This window comes from Emydura macquarii, unplaced genomic scaffold, assembly GCF_026122565.2.
Source record: "Emydura macquarii macquarii isolate MOO-44397 ecotype Brisbane River unplaced genomic scaffold, CSIRO-AGI_Emac_v2 contig_968, whole genome shotgun sequence".
Taxonomy (NCBI): domain Eukaryota; kingdom Metazoa; phylum Chordata; order Testudines; family Chelidae; genus Emydura; species Emydura macquarii.
Genome location: NW_027131105.1, coordinates 13,189,309 through 13,213,526, shown reverse-complemented (window position 1 = coordinate 13,213,526; position 24,218 = coordinate 13,189,309). Strand labels below are relative to the sequence as shown.

Genomic DNA, 24,218 nt, shown 5'->3' with positions numbered 1-24,218 from the left:
ACTTGAGCTGTTGGATTGCAAGTTCTTCGGGAGCAAGGATTTGGCACATTCTCTCTGTGTTATCTATCTACTTATCTGGCCCCCATCATGTAGAATCTGAACAACTATGTGCACTCATACCTAGTAAAGATCATGTCTGCTCACAGTGCTATATAAATAATAGCAGGCAGAGTCTACTGCATAGGTTACCTGCTGCAATAGCAAACACTTTACTGTAAAAGAATGCCCTTTACTATGTTTATAAAAGCATCACCTACTTAAATGTTTATTGCATACACATTTTGTAATAATCTCTACAAATACACCATATCAAATACCTCCTTGTGTACTTATCTGGATGACTTCCTGTATTCATGTACAGTTTTTCAAAGTGTCTATATTTAGATAGATGTGGCTTAATGTAGTGAGGTGGTGTGACTTCCCTCTAAGCCACCTTCATGCCCAGGAGGAGGAGCCACCCTTCATGCCCAGGTGGGAGGAGCTGTACCAACCTCACCCCTCCCCCTGGAAGTGGGTAGGCGGGACAGGAAGTTTAAAAGACACAGCCTCCAGCTCAGTTATGGCCATCTGGATGAGGCAGCGAGGAAGAGAGATGCATCGTGCTTGCTCCAGGTTGCTGACTCTGCTACCAAACCCAGAGACACCCTGCCTGCCAGAGAACCTGTGCCCACAAGGTAACCACCAGGACTGCCATTGACCATTTACGTTGGGGAGACTGAAGATACCCCGTGGACCCAGGTACACCCCGAGTGGTGGGTAGGAAGTAGCCCAGGGGTAGCTGACTGCAGTCAGGCTATAGTGCTGCCGGAGGCACAGTCAGCGCGTTGCAGCTGGATTCCCCGCTGACCCAGTGGCAGAACACTCCACCACTGGTAGGGCCCTGGGCTGGGAAGTGGTGGAGTTGGGTAGGCCCACATCTCCCTTGGAGTGGCAGCTCCCCCTCTACCTACAGCTCTAGACTGCTGAGGTGCTCAGCCCCTACCTGAGCTCCTACGCTGCTTTGGTGCTCAGCTCTATAGACTACAGTTTGGCTCTGCTACTGCCTGTGGGCCCAGAGGTTATATACTGCATACTTGCCCTGCTCTGCCTGAGGACCAGGGGTGATTGACTGTTTATTGGCTAAGTCCCCCTGTCAGTAGATGGTGATTGAGTGAGGTGATGTGGCCTCCCGCCAACCCAGAGGAGGAGTGACTGGCACCCCTCTACACTTGGTGGAGAATGCGGGTAGCGGCCCGACCACTGCAGTGAGGGGCCCAGCACAAGCACTGCTCAAGTATCCCTGATGGGAGTGATGGAACCAGATAAGTGTGTTAGATTTCTGGCCGAGAACCAGCAGTAGCAGCAACAGCTGGCCTGGGAGCTGCGGGTCTAGCTATGCAAACAGCAGAAACAGCATGCCCAGCAGGTTGCTGCCTTGCTGTTCTGTAGCCCTGCTCCCTGCCACTGGTGACACAGCAATGTAGATGGACCCCACTGAGACTGGACCCAGTTTGCAGATGCCCTATTTGGAGGACTCCAGTGCCAGAGCCCGATCCTGGACAGTTCCCTCTGCCAGGCCTACATGGGTGAGTCCCGGGCCTGCCATCTGGCTTCCACAAAGTTTACAATCTCCATGGAGCTGGAGCAGACTCAGGATGCGGACAGACCCCCGTCCATAGGGAGCTCATCTCTGGCACCGAACCAGTGCTTGGGGAAATAAGGATCCCGTGCATCCACAAGGACATGAAACCATACCCCATCACCCGTGTCCCCTAACTGTGAGTGGGGTGACCCACATGATGACAGTGGGACTAGTCCCTAGGCTTGTCTACCCATGGTCCTGGTGTTGGAGAAAATAAAAGGGATTCTATGGGAGACACCTAACCCTCCCGCCAACAATTAAAAAAGGAAGTGTCTAGGTCCCCCTTCTGTGTCTATCGTTGGAGTAGTCAGGTGGGTAAATACCAAAACTCAGACTAAAGCAGAACAAGGAACAATTTATTCGGGGGCAAATAACAAATGAGGGGTCACTCGGGGATTTAACAAGGTGGCGCTTAACTCCAGATTCTTTCCCAACTTAAACCTAAACTACCCAGGCCCAAGTTAATAAGAACTACTTAAGGTCTTTTTTCACCCTCCTGGAGCACTGTTCATGACTCCCAGGATGATGAGCCAGGAACTCAGGATCTGATGGTGGACTCAGGAACCACTGCAGGTAGGCATGCTGATCTTCTTGTGTGGGGGCTATCCGTGATGTTCTTCCTAGAGGCTTCTCTTCTTCTCTAAGCGACTCCTGCGCATGATGACACCTGGCTGCCTCTAAGGCGGACAGCCCCGAGTGACTGGCTCACTACAATTTATAGAGTCCTGTTGCCAGGCGGATCACACTCCTTTCCACCTTACCTTTTCTGCCTTTTTCCCAGAAAGGGCGGGAAATACTGGGGAAGAAAACCTCCAAGATGGAGTCCTAGTTGTTCTTTCGCCATTTCAAAATGGCAATCAGCTTAAACATTTCATTTAATTAACATAATAAATCCCCATAAGGAATAGGGAACATAACATGAGGATATTCTCAACCCAACACTGGGATGGGACTGGCCAGAGTTTGTGGAGGTCTTGGACACTGCAAACCTGGGGGCCCCCTGGTCCCGATGATCCTTGAAGCAGAGAGTCCTGAAGATGGATCGGACTTGGAGGAATACACAGACAGTGGCAGCTCTGGGGAAGAGCTAGGGATCCCCCAGCAGAGCACACAGAGGACTCCACCTCAACAGTTGACTTAGCCAGGGTCAGAGAGCGGATCCCACACTTAGCTGAGCGTATGAGCAGCTGGCAGCAGTCGATAGAGAAATAATGGATCCTCAATGTGCAAACCAGTAGATCCATTTTGAATTAACTAACAGACCAAACCCCCCGGAACCAAAGAACCTCGGACCCAGCTGGAAGTGCCCAGGAGTCATCATCGGGCTGTGGTGAAACTGGTCCATGATATGCCTGCTGCTGGCCACTTGGGGCACAAGAAGACCCTAGCACAAATCTTGATATGATTCTTTTGGCCCAGAGTACACATCAGGAGGTCAGGAATTACTGCAACTCCTGCCTGGAGTGCCAACTGGTAGCCTTATAACGAGTACCCTAGCTGGTGATGGAAGTTCCTTTTGAGCAGGTCGCAATGGATCTTGTGGGATCTCCCAAAAAGTACCACTGGATTCCAGTACATACTCATGATCATAGACTATGCTACCAGGTTCCCGAGGTGGTCCCGTTGCAGAGCATCACGGCCTGGACAATCGCAGGGGAACTCCTAAAGGTCTTTACCCAGGTTGGTCTGCCACGAGAAATACTCACTGACCAGGGCACCAACTTTACCCCCTGGCTGCTCCGGCAGGTATGTGGACTCCTGGCAAACAATTGCACGTTTGCCCCAGACTGATGGAGAAGTCGAATGCTATAACCGGACTCTGAAGGTGATGCGGCGCAAATTCTCCCTGGGGGAGATGCACCAATGGGGCCAACTAATTCTGCCCCTGTTGCTGGAAATCAGAGAGGTGCCCCAGTACTCCATGAAATTCTCCCCATTTGAATTACTGTATGGGCACTGGCCGTGAGGGTTGCTGGACCTGATGCAGGAGACCTGGAACACTGGCTATCACCAGGCCTGTGACTCATAAAGTATGTGTTATAACTCCAGGAGCGGTTGACCCAGGCAGGAACCTTAGCAAGGAAGAACCTGAATGCTGACCCGGAGGTTCAAGAGCAGAGCTATAACCAGGAAACACAGTCCTGAACCTTTGAACCAGGCGACCGGGTCCTACTCCTGTTACCCTCCACTGAGTCCAAACTACTGACCTTCAGGCAAAGGCCATACAAGGTCATTCAGAGAGTGGGACCGCTAACGTACAAGATTCACCAGCCAGACCAGCGGAAGAAAAAGCAACGGTACCATGTCAACTTTCTGAAGCTATGGTGAGAAAGGGAGGGTCTACTGATCACCCTTTGCCCCCCTGAACCAGATCTGGGATCCTGGATCTCAGTGGCCAAGAACCCTGAGGAACCAAAGCTCGGAAACACCCTCAGTGAGGAACAGCTGACACAGACCTGTGCCTACTGCAGGCCTTCTCAAAGACCTTCATGGCCCGGCTAGGCCAAACCACTTTGGTCCACCACACCATCCAAACTGACCCAGAGGTGATAGTCAGGGAGACGACATGGCCCCTACCACGGCAGAAGCAGGACGTCATCAAGGAGAAGGTGCAGGCCATGCTGGAATTGGGAGTCATTGAGCCATCACAAAGCAAGTGGCTCAGCCCCGTGGTAGTAGTACCTAAACCCGACGGGACACGGTGTTTTTGCATCGACTTCCAATGGGTAAACGCAATCTCCAAGTTCAAAGCCTACCCAATGCCCCACGTCGATGAGCTGCTCGACTGCTTGGGGGAAGCCTGCTTTATCACCATCCTCAAACTCATCAAGGGGTTTTGGCAAATCCCCCTCCAGCCAGCCTTGAGGGAAAAGATGGCCTTTGCCACTCACACCAGGCTCTCAGTTCACCCAGATGCCTTTTGGCCTACATGGGGCCCCCGTGACGTTCCAGAGGCTGATGGACCACATCCTGCTGGATCACACCACATATGCTGCTGCATACTTTGATGATGTGGTGATATACAGCCAGCACTGGGAAGACTATCTCAACTGGATGGCCGCTGTGTTGTGGACCTTGTGAGGGACTGGCCTAACCGCCAACCCCAAGGAGTGTCGGGTAGGTCGTCTCTTGCCATCCTATCTGAGGTACACATTGGGTTGGTGGCAGGTACACTTGCTTATTGGGAAAGTTCAGGCCTTGAAAGCCTTGACCATCACCCCATGAAACAATGGGTATGCCAGTTTTTGGGTCTAGCCGGCTACTAGTAGGGTGGTTCACCCTGCTGTTGCTGCTGTTTTGGCCTCCCTAACTGACCTCCTAATTAAAGACTGTCCACAATGTATACACTGGACCACAGAGTGCGAGGAGGCCTTCCAGACCCTTAAGACTTGCCTCTGCCAGGAGCCAGTGCTGTACAGTCTGGACTTCACATGGGACTTTGTCCTTCAGACCAATACCTCAGAGACAGGACTCAGGGCTGTCCTTTCTCAGCAAACTGATAGGGAAGACCATCCCATCTTCAATATCAGCAGGAAGCTATTCCCTTGCCAGTGACATTACTCTGTCATCGAGAAAGAGGCCCTCGCTGTCAAATGGGCCTCCGATGCTCTCAGATATTTCCTCCTCAGTGTCCCCTTCCTGCTGGTTACGACCATGCCCCTCTGATATGACTAAACTCAATGAAGAATACCAACACCTGATTCGTGCGTTGGTACCTGGCCTTACAATTCTACGCCATCACCTTCTGTCACCAAGCAGGCAAAGACCACACCAATGCAGACTTTCTGCTTTCTGTCTCACTTAGGAGAACTGGAAGATGCCCACCTCCAGGACTGGGGGCCGGACTTGAGGGGTGCGTGTGTGTAGTGAGGCGGTGTGGCCGCCCTCTGAGTCAGAGGGGGAGGAGCCACCCTTCATGCCCAGGTAAGAGGAGCCAGACCAACCTTGCCCCTCTCTCTGGAAGTGGGTAGGCAGGACAAGTATAAAAGACAGGGCCTCTAGTGGAACATTACCCCACTGGTTGGGCCCTGGGTTGGGACGCAGTGGAGTTGGGAGGGCCCACATCCCCCTGCCACCCCACCCCTGTGGTGGCAGCTCCCCCTCTACCTGAGTCCCTAGACTGCTTTGATGTGTAGCCTATACATTACTGTTTGGCTCTCCCTAAAGGCCTAGCACTCACAGACTGCGTACTTGCCCTGCCCTGCCTGAGGGCCAGGGGCAATTGACTGTTTATTGGCTAATTCCCCCTGTCAGTAGATGGTGATTGAGTGAGGCGGTGTGGCTTCCCTCTGACCCAGAGGAGGAGGTAGAGTAACTGGCACCCACCTACACTTAGGAACGTCAAAGTTCTAATTCTGACTTTGCCACTGAGTCACTGTGTGACCTCAGGCAAGTTACTTCACCTCTCTGTGTCTCTTTTTCCCCTTTTGTAAAGTAGCTCCTAGGCAGCTGTAAAGATTAATTATCTAATATTCAGTATGACGTGTAAGGGAAGGGTGTAATTCTTTCACCCTAATTTGCTTTATTACTAAAACCTGTAGCACACAAGATAGTGTAAGACAGGAAATCATCATAGAATGTGTTGCACTGTGAAATATAAATCACATAATTTCCTTATATGTTGATGACAGATTCTTATATGTTAAATGCTCTCTCTTAGGGCTAGTCTACACTTAAAACTTACAGCAGCACAGCTGTATCAGTACAATTGTACCACTGTAAGAGCTCTCCCACAGCCATAATAAAACCACCTAAATGAGCAACAGTAGCTGTGTTGGCAAGAGAGCATCTCCTGCCAACAAGCGCTTAAGCCAGCAAAATTTATATCGTTCAGGGGTGTGTTTTCACATCTCTGAGCAACAAGATTTTTGCCAGCGTAAGTGTTCATGTTCAAGTGTTCAAGGCCTTACATACTATGCAGATTCCTTAAAACCAATTATTCCAGCCACTGGGGACTCTTCTGTGTAAATGTGTCTCAAAAACGTTTGGAGAGACTTCCACTGAGATGGATGTCAGATAAGTATAAATGTTTGGCTGTTTAGTTGGCTCAAAGAAATTTAGATTTGACGGGCAAGATCTTCAGAAACAGGAGCCTAAATGTAGGTTTCTAAATCCATATTTAGGCACCTGAATAAGTGGCCTGATTTTGATATACTGAGCAGCCAGCAGCTCCCACTAGGAAAGTATACCCTTTCCTCTATCAGTTAATAATCCCTTCCTCATCCTATCATACTCCCTCTACATTGACAGAAACATGAATCCAAGATCTGACATGAGATAAGGTGATTGTTACTGCTTCCAGTATTTGGTGTCAAGTGCTCAAGCACTATACATTATTAATAATATAATCAGATTTTCCAGGGACTCTTTTTTTAGCCAATGGAAAGATCTTAGGATTCAAACTTTGTCAAATGTAATGCCATTTGGAGTAGATACTATCCAGAGTAATCATCACCCAGACAGTAAATCATTTCTTATACCGAAACATTAAGGATTAGGATGAAAAATATTAAGTGACTGGAGAACAGAATATACTTATGACAAGTGGTCAGATACCCGTGGACAAGTCCCGAGAGTTTACATGAATAAAGGATAAGTGTATTAACAGAACATATGACACGAGCAATGAAGACCACAGTAAGAAATGTAACAAGTGTCAAACTGAGTCCAGAATGCTTGGTATATACAGCACAGAGGGGTTTCAGTATGGAGGATATGCTGTTATTATTAGTATCCCTGCAGATAGATGGTCATGACTTTTACAGAAAAATCAAGAAGACAGGAGCTGAGGAGTACAGGTTATAAGCACCTCCTCTGAGGTACTCAGAACTCTCACTGCCACAGAAGTCAGTGGGAGTTGTGAGCGTTGTGCACCTTGCAATAAGTATCAAAACCACACTAGTTCAGCCCCTAAAGCCTTGGTTACCCAGGCATTTCACTTAAATCTGCCATTGTTGCTGTAGCACCAGTGTAGATCCACTGATGGTAGCCACAGTGGAAGCACTAGTGCTGACCATTAGCTCAGTATTCATTCTGCAAGCAGGGGTTAGACAATAAGGTGGTCAGCCTGCAGTAGCTCCCACAAGTGGAATTGCATAAGTGGTAATGCAACAGTGGAAGATTTTTAAGAAAAATGGTAGTGAAGTCACAACCTCGGTTAGACAAAGTGAATCAAAGGATGACAAATAAAGGGTTGTGTCGAGAGAAAACTAGACTACTCTAGAGTTACAAAAGTAAGAGATCTTGAGTTCATGTCTTGTTGGTTCCTCTTCTTATTTTAGTGAGTTAAAATATTATAATGATAGTTTGAGGAAGTCTGTCAAGCGGGTAGAGGTGGTGGAGTTGAGATAAGCATTGGAAAGCTAGGCAAGAGAAGTGAGTCTTAAGGAGGGATTTGAAGGAGGGGAGTGAGATTGCAATGAGAAAAGTTAAATCTTTTTATAGCTGGTGCTGAATATTCCCAGTATTCACAATCCACAAGTCTGCCTCTTCCTTCTCAGTGGGTCAAGCTAAGCATCAAGGGAAGTTCTTGAGGGAGCTGTTCAATTGCTGGAGCAAAGGACTGCAACCAAAAGGGGATGGATTAGAGGGCTCTGGAGAAACAAAATGAAAATGAGCAGAATCACCCCTGTCTTTTGATAAAATATGTAGAATGTGCCCAGACATGGGCTAACTGAAGGCCAGCATTTTTGTAATTCTCTAAACTTTGACTATTCAGACTGCATTATAGAACTAGGGTCCAGTGCTGCTTCTGTTGAAGGCGATAGGTGTTTTATGATTGACTTCAATGAGAGCAGAATTAGTCCCTTAACACGCACTCACTGTTTAGGGCCAGATCTTAACTGTGGAATGCACCTGAACTATAGCGTCATGCTGTCCAGCATTGTCTGAGTGTCTTCTTCTAGCTTTTTTTAGAGATCTGTTTTAAAGTTAATAGACAATTTATACAAATAATAATTAGTTAATATTTCTAAAGTGCATATGAAGATGAAAAGTGCATTATAAATGCAGGCATCATTGAGAATGTAAGACATTTACAGCCAAAAGCACCAATTGAAGGTTCAATACCATGTCATGAGTTGGAATTCAAGATACTACAGGGACTGGATCCATTATATCCAGATTAGATTAGATCAAATGGACTTTTCTGCTGATTCTTCTATTAAAACGTTTCATATGTTCTAACACGCTGTGACATTCCAGGGTGCAATCCAGATCCGTGAGGGCTGTCACCACCTGCCCTGCAACCCGGGGCACTCACAAATAGCCTGCTAGCATGCAGGTAACACCCTGAATGTCTGTGTATAACCACAGTCTACCAGCACACTTCAGTCACACTCTGACTTCCACCAGTTTTGGTTACCACCTGTAGGGTGACCCGAACACACTCCCAGTCCTGGATTTCCCCCCAAAAAGCATGTGTTCTGCACCTTCCAGACCTATCCTGAACATTCCAGATATATTTGGTCTGTTACCCCTCTAAGGGGATCAAGATACAACAACTTGCTCCTTTTAAATGGAGTTACCCCTCAGTTCACAACACTGGCTTTGTTTTGATTAAAAATAAAATACGTTTATTTAACAAAAGAAGATAGGATTGTGAGTGCAAGTAATGAGGTATTAAAGTCAGAAATGGTTAAAAAAAAAAAAGTGCTTCCTAGTACTAGACTTGGTTCAAGGTGAAATTCTTACCATAGTTTTTCAGTAGCATTGCTGACCAAGTTTTAGGTCCGGATCTGCTCCCAAGGTCCAATGGCTGTTTCTTTTATCTTCTTAGGTACAAAAAGAGAGATGGACAGAGAGGGAGAACTCAGAATGTTTTTGCCCCTCACTTTTATAGTTCATTGACCCTTTGAAATGCATTTTTCCTGAGAGTGACCCCTAGATAAAATTCTTTCCAGCTGAGAGCAAGAAGACATGGAATCTGATGGGGAAGAGGTGTTATGCAATTGCTGTTCACCTCTGTTTGCTAAGATGCAGATCTGTTTGTCTCTTGCCTTTCTCCCTCTTCCATGCCAAAGAATGGCCACTTAATAGTGACAGCCGATCAACTTTGATGACACCTGAGTCGGAAATCTTTAGATAAGTGGGCAGAGCAGCATCATATAGCATGTCAGTAATGTCTGTTCTTTGTCCACTTAGAATTTGATGGTCTTTTTTCAGGAAATAAACAGGTGGAAAAGTTGAATGCTGTGCCCCAGTTTGATGCTATAGCCACTGCATGTCTGGATTCTGTAGTAAATAGGCTGCACAGAGAGGATGTCACAAGCACCACATCCAAAGCAGTGATGCACCTTCACGAGTTCTGTCCTTTGGTTTTTCCCTCAGTCTTTCTTCTTTTGTTCAGTGAAGCATCAGCATAATAATTAACACCTTGTCCTCCACTTTCCAGCCAATAATCTCAAAGCATTTTATAACCATTAATAAATTAAACAACCCCTATGAGATGGGTCAGTATAATTAACACCATTCAATAGATGGGGAAGTTGAAGCACAGAGGAGGTAAAGATCTTGCCCAGTGTCACACGGATCAGGAATAGAACCCAGCAGTCCTGACTCCCCATCCTCTGCTCTAAAAATCTGATCCAGCTCCTACTGCAATCAACATTAAGACTCGTATGAACTGCGTTGGGCTAGATCAGGCTGTAAGATCCCATTCTCACATAAACCTTTGTTGTTTGATTCTCTCTAAAGTAATATAATATAAATATTATGTGATGTATTGTCTGCAATGGACTGTATTCTAGACAGGAATATAATATACAGTAGGTCTCAACAGATTGTAACAATTTTAATAGTAACTTCTATCTACCACACTCTAAATGCTTTACAAACATTAAGGAATAAACCTTACAAAACCACTGTGAAGCAGGCATTATTATCTCCAAGTGACACATGGAGAAACTGAGTTACGCTGCAGAGATGGCAAGCGTCTTGCCCAAAGTTACAAGGAAAATCTGTGTAGGCGCAGGGAAAAGAATCCAGGTCTGCTCATTTCTGCACATTCCACAAGCCACTCCCCTTCTTTCCCTGATCTGAAAATTCAAGTTTGGGCTAACACTAGGGTTTTGGTTTTTTAATGTGTTTGTAAACAACTTCATTAATCCTATCTCCTTAATGATCTAAAAAAATCCCATTTTTCTGTGGTCATTTTTTTTTCCAGGCCCACAAGCTAGCTAGACCTGCACTGATGATGTGATTTGCATGTCTGCAACAATATATTAAAGTAAATGCAGAATAATAAAGCTGCCAAGATGCAGAGCAGCATACAGCTTAAGTCTCTAATACATAACCTGAATGCCAGAGATCTTACAGAACCCCCATTCCAGCTGCTCCAATGGTTGGCTTTTACATAGACATTCTTTAACAAATGTATCTGGATATGATTCTTAAATTGCCATTTTTAATGCATGAACAAATTTTTTTGTATAACATATTCTTGTTTCCAAAGTGTTATGGTCACAATAGCAATTAAAGGGAACCTGAAGAGAAATAAGAATTAGGTTTGTGCTTTTTTGTCCTAGTCTTTAAATCTGAAAGTTTGCAAGAGGAAATTTTGTTTAATCATTTCAGTTCCTTCATTTCCTTATAAATTTTAGGAATGGCAAGTTGTTGATCCATGACTAGGTCTTCCAGGCACTATACAATAAAAATAATAATTTATATATAAATATTGTGTACTATTAGTGATTATTTAAAATATATAGTAATTATATACACTACTTATATATAATATATATACTATTATGTTACTTAGTATTAGTAGTACCCAGGTTCTCTTAAATCACAGAGCTGACTCTCAGATGGATTAGTGTATCCTGTCATTCTTACCAAATAGATAATTATCTTTAAATTTTATGTCCTCATCAGTGTTCTAGACGTTTTACACACTGGTCTGGAGATCAGTTCTCTGCCCTGATGAGTCTGCAAACACTTATGCATGTACTGAACTTTAAACATGAGTAATTCCATTGATTTGTGAATATTCACATGCTTAAAAGTAAGTGCATGTAAGAGTTTACAGGATCCAAGCCATACAACCACATACAAATGATGAAAGATAGGATGTAATGAAAAGCAAGTGATCAAACAATGACATTTTGCACCTATCTTGTTGTTAGGTTTATGATTTTTGTTTGGATGAGATTTTGAGGGAGATGATTCTCAATCACCCAACTTGTTCACACTTCACTGAGGAGAGGACTAGGAATTTTAGACTTTTTGAAAAAAGTGAGATTTAGGACAGGATGGAATGTGGCTGCATGCATGCCTGGAGAAGTTTCAGTAGGAGGGGGCCTGGTGGAAGAAAGCCTAGAGCAGAGAGGGGAAGACAGTCCCGTGGCTTGGATGGAATGATACGGGTAAAAAGGGAGCAAAAAGAGCAAGCAGTGAGTGCCATGCAACATATTATTGGAGAATATATGTAATTAATATTGCTAATGCATACATGACACTTTCAAAGTGCTGTATAAACATCAGCTAATTAACACAGGTGTGGATTTATCTATTTTATTCATCATAATATGTCCTTGCCCATCCTTCTTTTCTAGACGGCTTATCTGCCAGGCCACCCATCTACCCATGGCATTTCTGTCCTCACCCATCTACCCATGATATTTCTAATGTGCCCTTAACCACAATGACCAAATGATTGTCTACATGGGGAAGTTCACCAGCATGCTGATACTGCCCTAGTTCTGCTGGTGTAGGTTACTCCCCGTGGAGGAGGGACGCACTCACACCTTGCAGAGTAAGTCCACAGGGGCAGGGATACCGCTGTAGTATGGTGGTGTGACTGCCCCCTCCCCCACTGTGCTGCACCCGAAATTTCCCCCAGGCCCTAAGCCCTGACAAACACTCCAGTGTCCCGGCTCTGTCTGCTCTTCCTACAGAGCTAAAATCCATCCCGGCCGCCCCAGGAGAGCCCAGAACTGGAGCCCTGTGCATAGCTGCCCCGCAGCGGGCAAACTGTAGCCACTGGGCCGGAGCCATCCTCTCACGGGCGGGCGGCCACAGGGCACCGGGGGGGGGGGGGGGGGCTGCACGTGCCCCGCACCAGAGGCTCTGGGGAGAGGGCGTGGCTGGAGCCTGTAGAGTGAGGGAGATGCTTGGTGACTCGAACGGGACGCCCAGCCCAGTCCAGCACAAGGCCGGGAATCCAAAATGGCTGCCCAGACGCAGGCATTGGACACGCCACCGACTGGCCAAGGCGAGCGTGCTTGGACACGTGACGCGGGCCCGGCCCCGCTGGCGCCCGCCCCACGCCCCCGGCCGCCTATCCAGTGCGTGCTGACGTCGAAATGCCGGAAGGTCCCGTGACCGGAAGCTGGCGAGGGAGAGGCGGAAGTGAAAGCGGGGAGGCTGTTGTTTGGCCCTATTAAAGCGGAGCCGAGGCTGCCGAAGGGCGCAGAGAAGGCAGCGCGGCTTGGAGTGGGTGTCGTAGGGCTGTCGAGTGCGGTGAGTGGGCGCGGCGCGGCGCGGCGCGGCTCTCGCCTTTCTCGGGTAGGGGGGGCCGTGGCCTGTTCCCCCTCCCTCGCGCTCCTACTGGGCCCTTGTGGGGGGATGGGGCTGTGGAGTCTCCGGGAAGGGTTGTGGGGGGTACCCAGCTTGGGTGGCTGTGACAGGCCGGAGGCAGCGGGCTCTTGCCGGGGTGTCCGTTGGGGGCAGCTCTTTGCTGGGGCCGGGAGCATGGGCTCGCGGCTGGGAAGGAGGCAGCGGCGTTCGCTATCCCTAGTTGGAGCCTGGTGCGGGGGCAGCTGCTCCCGCAAGTCTCCAGAGCCTGGCGGGAGGCAGTGGTCCCGGTCCCTAGGGCTAAAGCGAGAGGAGGGGTTCCGCCTCTGAGGAGGCGGCGGCGGGGCTCCTCCCTTGATGGAGTGGGGTGGGGGGGGCTTCTCTTCCCAGCTGCAGGGACTAAATGGAGGTGGAGTTTATTCCTTTGTTTCTCCCCTTGTTTGTGGCAGAGACCGGGACTGATGGTGGGATTCTCCTGATTGAGATCTCCTTGACCTAGGTGTTATGGGGCTGACAGAGGGGAAGCGTATAAGGACTGGGACAGGCTTAGGAATCTTTCTTTTTCTCTGCCCTCTTGTGTAACAGTGAAGCTTTCTTAATGCTTCAGAATAACTAGTAAGATGTTTTTGATCAGGCAAGGTTTTTGTCCATGTGGGTGCTGTAGCTAAATAACTCCTTTCTTTCCTGGGGAAGAAGCCTCCAGCTATCTGTATTGTGAAGGTGCGTTGTGGTCTATGAAAATAAGTAAGCTCAAGTAGGAGTGAGGATGAAATTTCTGATGGGAAAGAATTGTTTTTGTGGGGGGGGGGGGGTGTCACATGTAGCTGCCATCTTTTGTGCTCTGATTCTTTGCAAGAATCTGTGGGGGGGGGAGCTAGAGGCTAGAGATATCCCTAAGTATTCTTGTTCAGAAATAAATACTATAATTATCTGCTTGAAATACCATTCAATGTAATCAGTGGACATAATTATCTTACTAGCAGACTGCCCTTAGTACAATTAATAACAGGACAGCATAAGCTGCTGAAAAGACTGGCAGTTATTGTGCAAGTAACTTCTTTGCATGTGTAAGGGCTGAGTCAGTGATGGAAAGAATTAAAGTAGGTGTTAAAGTGCTGAATGAAGGTTGTGATTGTATCTTATGGGGTAAATTAAGTATGTTGGCAATATTTGCTAACTTTAAAACATACAGCAGGCCCTCATTAGCTTAGCTTCTATTTGATATTCATATTTAACTACTTGCATGGATGGTGTTTTGGTTTAGCTATATCTTAAAACAGTTCTGATCATACTGACTTGTAACAAGCCTAGTTGGGGGGGGGAGGGTGTTTGTGTACCTAAGGTCTTAAAGAGTCTTAGAGTTAAAGTGGCTAGGTAAGATCCAAAAACTTGAGTCAAACAAGCCAGCATGTTTAACTTTATCCCTTGCATAATTCATCTAAAACTTGCTCTAGTGGAACAGAGCTGTTTATGACATAAGGAACTCTGCCTGCAAACACACAAACTGAAAATACAAGGTGGCACAAACTCCTCCCAAATGAGAAGTTGACTTTTTTAACCCTTCTTCTTTTAGAAGACTTAAATATATTTGTAATGGCATCAGTTTTTCATGTCACTAACCACTTTACTGCAATAACATGTCTAGTAGTAACCTGCTACCAAACACCACCCAAATCTTCTGTGCTATGTGAATTGCAAGTCAGTCTTGCACCTAGTAAAGAAAAACAAATGGATTATAAAAATTAAGTACATAACCCACTCAGCTCTGTTAGAATGCCTGAATTCATCTGTCAAACTATGACATTAAATAACTCAGAACTCTTATTTATGGCCAGTATGTCATAAAATTGCTCTACACCTGAGCTTGGCCTCTGCACTTTTAATAAGTGTGGCTGTTTGGAGTGTACTAATGGCTGTTCATAATCTGTTGGAGTGAGATTTGATTAAAGTTAAGTAAACTACTGTGTATTCACTGTTTAAATCAGTAGTTCTATGCCATGCCCTCCTAGTCAGGAAGAAGGCACATTCTGTGTCTTTCCCTTGTGATTTCAGCAGCTGACTAAACACATGACTTGCTACCCAGAAACTAATACTTTGTCTAGATTTGGTGGATGAAGTTCAGAATGCAGAGTATTAACTGTTTTCCTAATGTTAAAGTATTATGCTTAGGAACTTTAAAATGTAATCCCAAACTTCTCCATGCGCTGTTATACTGTAATGCTATTCCAGACTTCTGGTGAAGGAAAGTATAGTATGGGTTTAAGCTATAACCACTGCTTTCAAGAAGCCATACAACAGTCTAGCTTTCTCAACAAGTAATCTGTAGCAATTGCAGAATCTAATAAGAAGATCTTCAGAAATTGTAATTGATTAGTAAGGTCAAGAAACACTTCTCAGAGTCTTAAAGTACAATATAACTTAAGTAGCTTAAGGCAGAACACTGCATATTGTGAAGCATAGCTTAAAATACTCAGACTCTAGTGTAATTGCTCACACCTGAGGCAGCTCTAAAGTAGTAATGTAACAAGCTTCTCCATAGCTGTCTTTTTTGGTAAGTCAAACTGGCTTTCTGTAGCTTAATGCTTATTTGCTTTTGGACCATACTCAAATGTCCAAGGACGAGTGTTTTTGGACTCTGAACTTCAGTAGCAGTATTACAAGTTTCAGGCTGTAAGATCACATCTTATGTGACTTACTGTCAGGGGAACAAATTCAAGGACAAGTTTGCCCATAGGGAAATAGTAAAACCCATTGCTGTGCAAAACTGTAGATAGCTTTCAGTTTCTAACTTGTATTAAACTGTCTTTGGGTAAGAGGAGAATGGCTTTTCCTAGAAAATTGAACAGTTGCTTCAGAATATTTGCAAGTGGTTTTAATATCATGCTGTAAAACTTTACTTTGTCCTACCTCCGGACTGGTATAAAATGCCATCAAATAAGACTTGCATAATAAGACTGTTGGAGGCAGTTGATCTGACAACCCTAACTTTTGAAGTCTGTGGCCTACAAATCCTGGCCTAAAGGTTAAGGAATAGTAGTATGGTGGCATTCTTTGCTCTAAGATGCATCAAGGAGCTACTGATCTTCTAAACTGGTAGTGGATCACTGCGTAGCAGCATGCCAAAAAATGTTAGTCAGATAATGCCCAATCAATACAAAAATTGCACCAATTTAACTGTTTCAAAATCCATTTTGTTAAACTGGTGCAGTTTTTGTTGAGAGAACCTAAAAGAACACAGGCCTGGTCTTAAGTCCACATAGCTATGTCGGCCAAGGTTGGTTGGGGATAGGAGAGAATAAACCCCTGGCTGATATAGCTATGCTGACCTAACCTCCAGGATAAATACACCTAAGTATGCTTCCACCGACCTAGCTACTTTCACTCAGGGATGGGGTCTTGCATCAACTGGGGTGGGGGACCCCTTCCATCAGCATAGATTGTGGCTATACTATGGTGTAGTTATGATGGCATAGACTCAGTAGGGCAGACACACCTTTATACTAGAACACATAATATAGCCCATGTTTTAGCTGTCAGTCTACTTCAAGCTTTTTTGCCAAAACTTGTCCTCTTATCACTGGGTCACAGTTTCCCCGGTAGGATTGCCTTTCCTAGGGTCCAAAATCTCAGGGCTGTGACTTGTAGAAGTAACTCTTCCCACCCCTCCCTAAAAAGCTTGCTTTCATTATGCATCCAAAGTAGGAAACTTCAAGTGCAGTTTAACTTCAGTATTCTATTCTCTGTGAAAGCAGGGTGCAGAGACACACTGGGGCTACTGCAGTTTGGGTACAAGACTCTGAATTGACATGACTGTCAGAAGCCATAGAGCATTAATGGCTGTGCACAATAGACAACATAGCACTGAAATGCATGCTAGTATTGACATCTTCAAACACTGGCTTTACAGTTTTTAAACTGCCCCAATCTAGCTCTCTGAAAGCTGTTTCATGAGGAACAGGCACTTAGAATGTTTTTACATCTAGCATATGAAGATTATGCCGATTTCTATTTTAACACAACATTGTATTGGTAACCACTATTGTCAGCTTGCTCTACCATCTGCAGTTTTCTAAAACAATGATCTCAACGATCTGCCTCTATTCTCTTAAAAAAAGGAGGGGAAATTAAATTTAGCCTTGAGAATATGCTCACTAATATTTTGTTAGCCTGGTCAACTTAAAGACCATGTCTCTAGCTCATTTTGTTAATTGCCATAGTTAAAACTGACACTTGGTGATAAAACACTACTTTCCTGCAGCTAAATGCTGGAATAGGTCATCTTTAATCAGCTGGAAGCATGACTTGGAAGCACAGAAAAACAAGTCAGTTCTAAATAATGTCTAAGAGAACCTGGTCAAGACAATGTACAAGCACAGTAACTCGTTGCTTCTTAGAAAATAGACAGTATAGCGATCTTTTTATCACACGTTGGATTCTCTTCCCTGATGTTCCCTAATTCAGACATCTTTGCTGATCTTGTACTCCTTTCTTGAGCAAACAGCTCTCAAGGTTCAGTTTGCTGCTGCATTTTCTGCTCAGTACAGATCTGCTGTGGTGATGTCATTGTTGCTGTTAGCTCAGTGTTCCTGTGAGACTGCTCTATTGCTTCTACTGCCAGGAATGAGAAGTTCCATGCATGAGGCAAGCTGTTTCTCAAACAGGGCTTTTGCTAATGTATACTTGCAGTGATGGTGAGGAAAGCAAGATTTGTCAGGGCTACAGAAATGTGTCAATTTATAGCTCATCTCATGACCTTGGATTTTGTCGCTGGGGAACCTGTTTTTGGGGAGCACTAGCTATTGGTGTAATAAACTTCATAAATGCAGTTGTCATTGAGACAGTTAAAGTAAATCTTGTACAAAACTACAACATGAATCCCTCCTATAGGCTACTTGGGATGGTAAATGAGTGACTTTTTTGCCTGTACACTTACAAGAGCGATTTGTATATTGATCACCTTTTTATGGCAACAGTTTGCTTCCAAGACAATGGTGTAAGCATCAAAGTAGTTGAGTTACTGTCTCAACCCACTGGCAATTCTGTGGTGTAAGTCACTTCTCAAGTAAATCCTCCCCACGGATAATGGAGGCAGAAGGCACGATGCCAGAAGATGAAACTGGCACACTACTAGCACTTGATGCCTGCTGCACTTGGTGCAGCACAGCCCTCCGTTTAGCCCATTAGTGGCATTTTACCAGATTATGGTACTGATGTTTGTTTGAGGGTTTGAGTCATTCTTGCAAATGTTGTTTGTTTGAACCAGAGCCAAGTCAGCCCAGTGACCTTGGAGCATCCACAGGTCTCCATGCAGAAGATCCTTTGGAGTGACTAACTCAACATGCTATGTAATGACACTTGTAGCTCTCTAGGATTTAGATTATATGCCCTATATTTCTTTGGGTATTAATAGTAAAAGCTGAAATACTACTTTTGCATCACTGACACATGGTGGCCGTGCTTTCCCAGGAGAATATTACCAACTCCTAATGGTACCAGATTCAAGTGAATAAACTTAAGGAGGTGGGGGAGCAGATTTGGACCTGCAAATATAAGTGGTAAGAAACTAAACAGATTGCAACATTGAGGTTTAATTTGGCTGATTTAAAATTCTATTCCTTCTATTCTGTAATAGAAGCTTCGTTAAACACAGGCTGCATGTTGCCACACAGCAGAAGATCTTAGAATTTTAAAGCAGCACACTTTGTATTGTGTACTAGGCTCTAGACAGGTTTACTTATTTGGCTTTGGAGGGGACCAGATAACAGTGTCTTCATTCTTATCAGTGTTATCTATTGTAAAAGTTCTCAGATGCAGTTAATAAACAATAGGATATCTCTGTACTGCTTAAGAGTTTGACTTGTAAGAGAACAAATCGCATATGAAGAGAAATGAGTAGCTGCTAGTTCTTATTGAAGAACAAGATGCCTTGTGTTATGGCTGTCAGTCATTCTCATGTAGCTGAATATAATGTTTGGCTTAGGATTTTTGCCAGAAGGTGTCTTGCATTGGAGCATACTACTACTGTAGCTGAGCTAGTAGGGTGAGACTAGTAAAGCTATATAGAATTGTACTCTGATGTACCAAGTAAATGACTCTGAAGCTGAAGATGTCTCTTCAGTAAGAAGTTACAATCCATCCTTGTTTTGAGCTATTTAACATGAAATGGTCAAGTGGCATAAGATTGTCTTGGCTTGCTCCAAACTTGAAAGTTTTTGGGACAAATAAGTAGGACACAACCTCAAACTGTCAGCATAGTAACTGGTCCTGAAACAATGTTATGCTCCATGAATTTGTTTCTCATGCAACTGCAGGTTCAGTTTTATGCAGTTGGCCTCCAAATCCCTTGAAGAATACAAGATTATTCTTCTGGAACAACTGTAGTGTCCTAGCCTTCCTCTGTGGCTTCATACTCCTGGGTCACTTGAACCAGGGGAGTTCCTGAACAGGGCTTCCCTAGAATATATACACACACTGCAGTGAGGAGACACAAAATTGAATATCAGTGTGGTACCTACTTCTGATTCTACCATTCTGTGGAGTAAGATACCGAAGTAGAGGACACAGCAGGAAAAGAATCACTACTGCTTAATTATACATTTGATATCTAGACAAACTCCTTCCTCCTGTAATTAAGAGGGGTTAGAGCAGTGGTTTGTGGCCCAATCAGCATACAACTGCTGCCCATGTGAGATCCTTAGGGCCACTCAGGGGGTCTGTTCAGCTATCCCCCCCATAACACTTACAACCACATGTGGCCCACAAAATAGATTGAAAACCAGTGGATTAGAGGGAGAAGAAGAACAGTGAGTAACTTAAAGGTAACAGAAAGAGGAGAGGAGGCAGTGCCCTCACTTCTGTTTAGGTGTACGATGTTCATCACTGGATCTGGGCACCTTATTTTCTTTGGAAACCATGTTCAGTCCTTCCTGATTTCACACTTCTGCTTCTAGTTTCTACCATTAGAAACAGATTGTAATATGGTTTTTGAGGCTTTCTTGGAAAAGCCAGATGTTTGGCACTGTCTCAGCCCTTGAAGACGCCATGGGTCTGCCTTTACTAACCATAGCTTGCTTAATGCAAGGGCCTGAGTCATAAACTGAAAGAATAACTCCTCCTCCCCCACCAATCAGATTTCATCCATAGTTGGATACTAGTCTTTAGAGAGGTAGACAACCCATGTATGCATGTCATTGGTAGGCAAGCAGAGTTTGCTGGGTCTACTCTCCAAAGCATAGAAATTAAACAGAACTTTCCTCTGTCATGCTTCTGTTCTTAAGGTACTGTGCTATGCTAGAAACCCAGGAAATTCAGAGGCTAAACTTGAAAGAAATCCAAGCCCTTTGCAGTAGATAGACACACATTAAACATCTAGACAACTATAATTGTCTCTGTAGAGTCAGCCTTCAACTCATAAAATTTTCCCAATATTGCAACCAGTTAATATCTACTAGTGGGGAAACTAGTATTGATATGGCTTAAAAATGGCAGCTGGTGTTGTGCTTTCTATTGTCTAACTCACCTCTGTTTAGGTAGAGGGTTAAAACCTGGTGTCCTCCTGCAGCCTTCCTTAATCTAGAAAGGGATATGGGGATAGTCCATTTTCAGTGGTAGCCATTACTAAAAGTATGGCAAGATCCTAGTGATGCTCTGAGACCAACTCTGATCCAGCCTTAAAGATGGGTAAGGTCTCAGTCTTGGAGAAGTCATTTTAATTTGTGATCCTGATTAAGCCTTCTCTAGGGCTCACCCATCTGGACAAGTGATACTAGTATAAGCTAAGGTGTGAATGTAAACCAATATAGCTTTACCAGCATAACACCCAAGTGGGCACTTACTCCAGTCTGAATGACATTTTGTTTCTCTGGGGAAGGAGCTTAAGCTGAACCAAAAAGCACCACTCTTACACTGGCATACATGTCCACACAGGAGTTTGGTTGGTAAACCTCTGCTTAGAGAACACCTTTAACAGTAAACTTGGCTCACTGCTTGAAGTCTCCCAGGATCTAGAAATGCTTTCAGGAAACATTTTTCTCCCACATCTTGTAAGACTTGACTTGTCCAGGGCAAAACAAAGGGAAGTTGTCCCCTCAGGTACTAAGGGTATTGTATAATATCTGTTGAAGCAAAAAGCCGGTATTGGGTGCATGGTGACTGGAAGATTCCACTAGTACCTGATTTCTTTAAGCCTTTGGGGGAGAAGGGAGGAGGAAAATAGAGAATGCCACCTACTGGTGGTATGGCAGGGTACGGGACAAGAACATTGTCAGTGAGGATGCCACTGACACTTAAACCTATAACTTCCCACCAGTTTATTTTGAGAAACAATTTCCAATAAGTCTCCAACCCTATTCTTATCTCCCCACTAGTTTGGAATCTACAGAGTGGGTAAGGTAACTCCTTCTCCTAGCAACTTAAGGGTGTTTGCGATTGCTTCTCACTAGAGGTTATCCAGGAGAAGGAGTTGCAAGCAAGGACTAGGGAGAACCTCTAGGGGACAGGGCATCCCAGAACCTCAGCCCTTAGCTGCTTTGAAGGAAGAGGTTCTCATTGGGTGTTCCTCATGGGGGAAGATAGGTGTAGCAGCCCTTATCTAATACCTGAGTAGTATGGGTGTAGCATGCTCTTAATGCCTTGCTTAAATTGCTCATTCTATGCTCCTAAAATGGCAATGGACTTCCCTTCTCCCTAATGGGAGGAAATTTATAGGGTATGTCTACACTGCAATAGAAAACCCACAGCACTAAGTCTGAGCCCAGGTGAACTGGCTCAGGCTGCAGGGCTAAAAATTGCAGTGTAGACATTTGGGCTCAAGCTGGAACCTCCCCTTTGCAGGGTCTCAGTCTGGGCTTCAGCCCAAGTCCAAACCTCTACACTTCATTGCTTAGCCCCAGGAGCATGAGCCAGCTGCATCTGGGCCCTGGGTCTCTTATTGCAGTGTAGATGTATGTATCTTTTGTCTGCGCCATACTCCATCTTGTGGTCTCTGAGATCTTTGAAATCTTGCCTGAACACTGCCTGTGACAGCTGTGCTGAAGATCTTGTATTGTAGTTCTCTTCAAAAGGAGTAGCTTTTGTTCGGTATTAAAAACAAACTTAAGAATGGTAGTTGTAAATCTTTTGGCTATCAGGTAAGGCTGACTTACAGATTTTTGCTTCCACAGTTGAGGGACTTTAGGTAACTAAACATGCTGAGCCCTCATATGATGCGGTCCTCTCAGGCTTTGCAACAAAGTACTGTTCCTATGGACACCGAAGGGATGGAGCAATGGGAGTAGGGGAAACAAGGCCAGGAGGAAATAAAAACATAGTTAGCAATCTGACTCCACTTGTGCAGAAACAAATCTCTTCCTGACAAAGGGATGCCAACCTACATTATGCTGTAAAGAAGTTTGCCCATTTACATGTTTAACTCAGTTTTTAATCTCACTATTTAGTTTCTTGGGGTGGACAAATATATCTAGTCAGGTTCAATGTTGCAGTGTTGATGATATCTGCAATCCAGAAGGACAGGAAAATCTTGACTGGAAACACTTATTCGACTTGAACTTTGGGCTTAACTTCGGCTGTTTGAGAGACATTCATCTAAATGCTTAATTCAAGCTTTCACTCCCACGCTTGTCCATAATCCACAATTTTAACAAACTAGCTCTATAGTGCAGTTTTATCTGACTTAAAATAACTTAGATGTGTTTATACACCGCTAATGTTGACCCACTCAAGCTGTATTTGAAGGGTAGCAGAAGGTATAATTGAGCCATGGTACAATTTAGAATGTAAGTCTTCTTTCATGGCTTTGAAACTGACTAATCACATGCACTGGGTCCTCAGGAATTCTGTAAACTTCAAATCCTAGGTGTCAGTTATTGGGCTAACTGCACCTCTGATCCCCCTTAGGCCTCACACCAGTGCTTCTCTTGGTATAGGATCTCCTCATTCCCTCACCAGGACGCAGCTGCTGTCCCCTGTGCATCAATGATTTTATCTTGGCAGGTCTGACTGGTGTCTAGTACCTGGGATTCTAGTTGCCCTTTAACAGTGATATCTAGTAATCAAACAGCCTTCTTAAAGCGTATAGTATTTAGAAGCAAAGCATTTTGGAGAAAGTGGATCTTAAAGTAGCTCTGCATACAGACTGGCTTACTGCTTACCTTCTCCTTGATGTTAGGCTGAAGTCAGGTCTATCAGCCTATCTGGCTATCTCTGGACAGCCTCTGACAAGTGATGCTCTTCTCCTGAGATGTCTGTCTTGCAGCTTTGTCCTCTTGATCTCTAGTCTCCCAGCTTGGCAAAACAGTCTTGCAACTTCAGACTGGAACCTGGAAGCAAGTCATTGTCTTGTAGTTCCTCCAGTGTGTAGATGCAACACAATAGTGATAGAAAAGCTTTCCTGCTTGTTTTTTCTCAGTTCCTCCCCTTTGCTCCACTCCCACCCACATTAAACTAGTTTAATGTTGGTACAGGAAAGTCTTAACAATATACAAATAGTATTCATAACAGTTCCAGCTATGTAACAGTTTTATCTGATTTAGCAATGACTTAAATGTTTGTGTACAATCTGCTGTGTACCAGATAACTATTGAGTCACTACTGTGAATTAATCTTTCTGGTAAAGCAGGAAACTAAACTTTAAATATGATCAGCTTTGTAGATAAGGCTCCCTGCCACAAGGAGTCTACTAGATACTTGCAAGTGAGTCTCTTGGGACCCTTGAAAATGCTAAGCTTTAGCATGTCTCATCCATGACATACAGACAAAGGTGTCCAACATTTAAATTGTAGTCCTGGCTCCCAATCCAATCCTCCTAACTACTGGACTACATGCCCTCTTCAGCATTTAATGTACTGAGAAAATATCTTAAAGGAATGTTGTAGTCATGTTGAAAACTTGTCCCTTCTGTCTACAGAAGTTGGCCCAATAAAAGATACTTGCTTAGTCAGCTTGTCTATCATAAAGGAATGTCCCCTTAATGTCTACAAGAAATTGGCCACTGGACTGAATTCAGCCAGACTCCTCTTAAATGATGCCTAAATCATAGGTTACAATAGCAATTGTCTTGTTGCATCTTTTCTGAGTGTTAGCTTCTGAA

The 24,218-nt window shown here is 44.6% G+C and overlaps 1 protein-coding gene across 1 annotated transcript in view; it reads left to right on the top strand.

The window, feature by feature from the left end:
* The first annotated feature begins 12,925 nt into the window (after positions 1–12,925).
* RAB7A (RAB7A, member RAS oncogene family) overlaps positions 12,926–24,218 on the top strand; it is a 29,588-nt gene continuing 18,295 nt past the window's right edge. The window contains exon 1 of the mRNA XM_067544264.1: positions 12,926–13,078. The gene's annotated coding sequence lies outside the window, so the exon portion shown is untranslated. The remainder of the gene's footprint in view (positions 13,079–24,218) is intronic.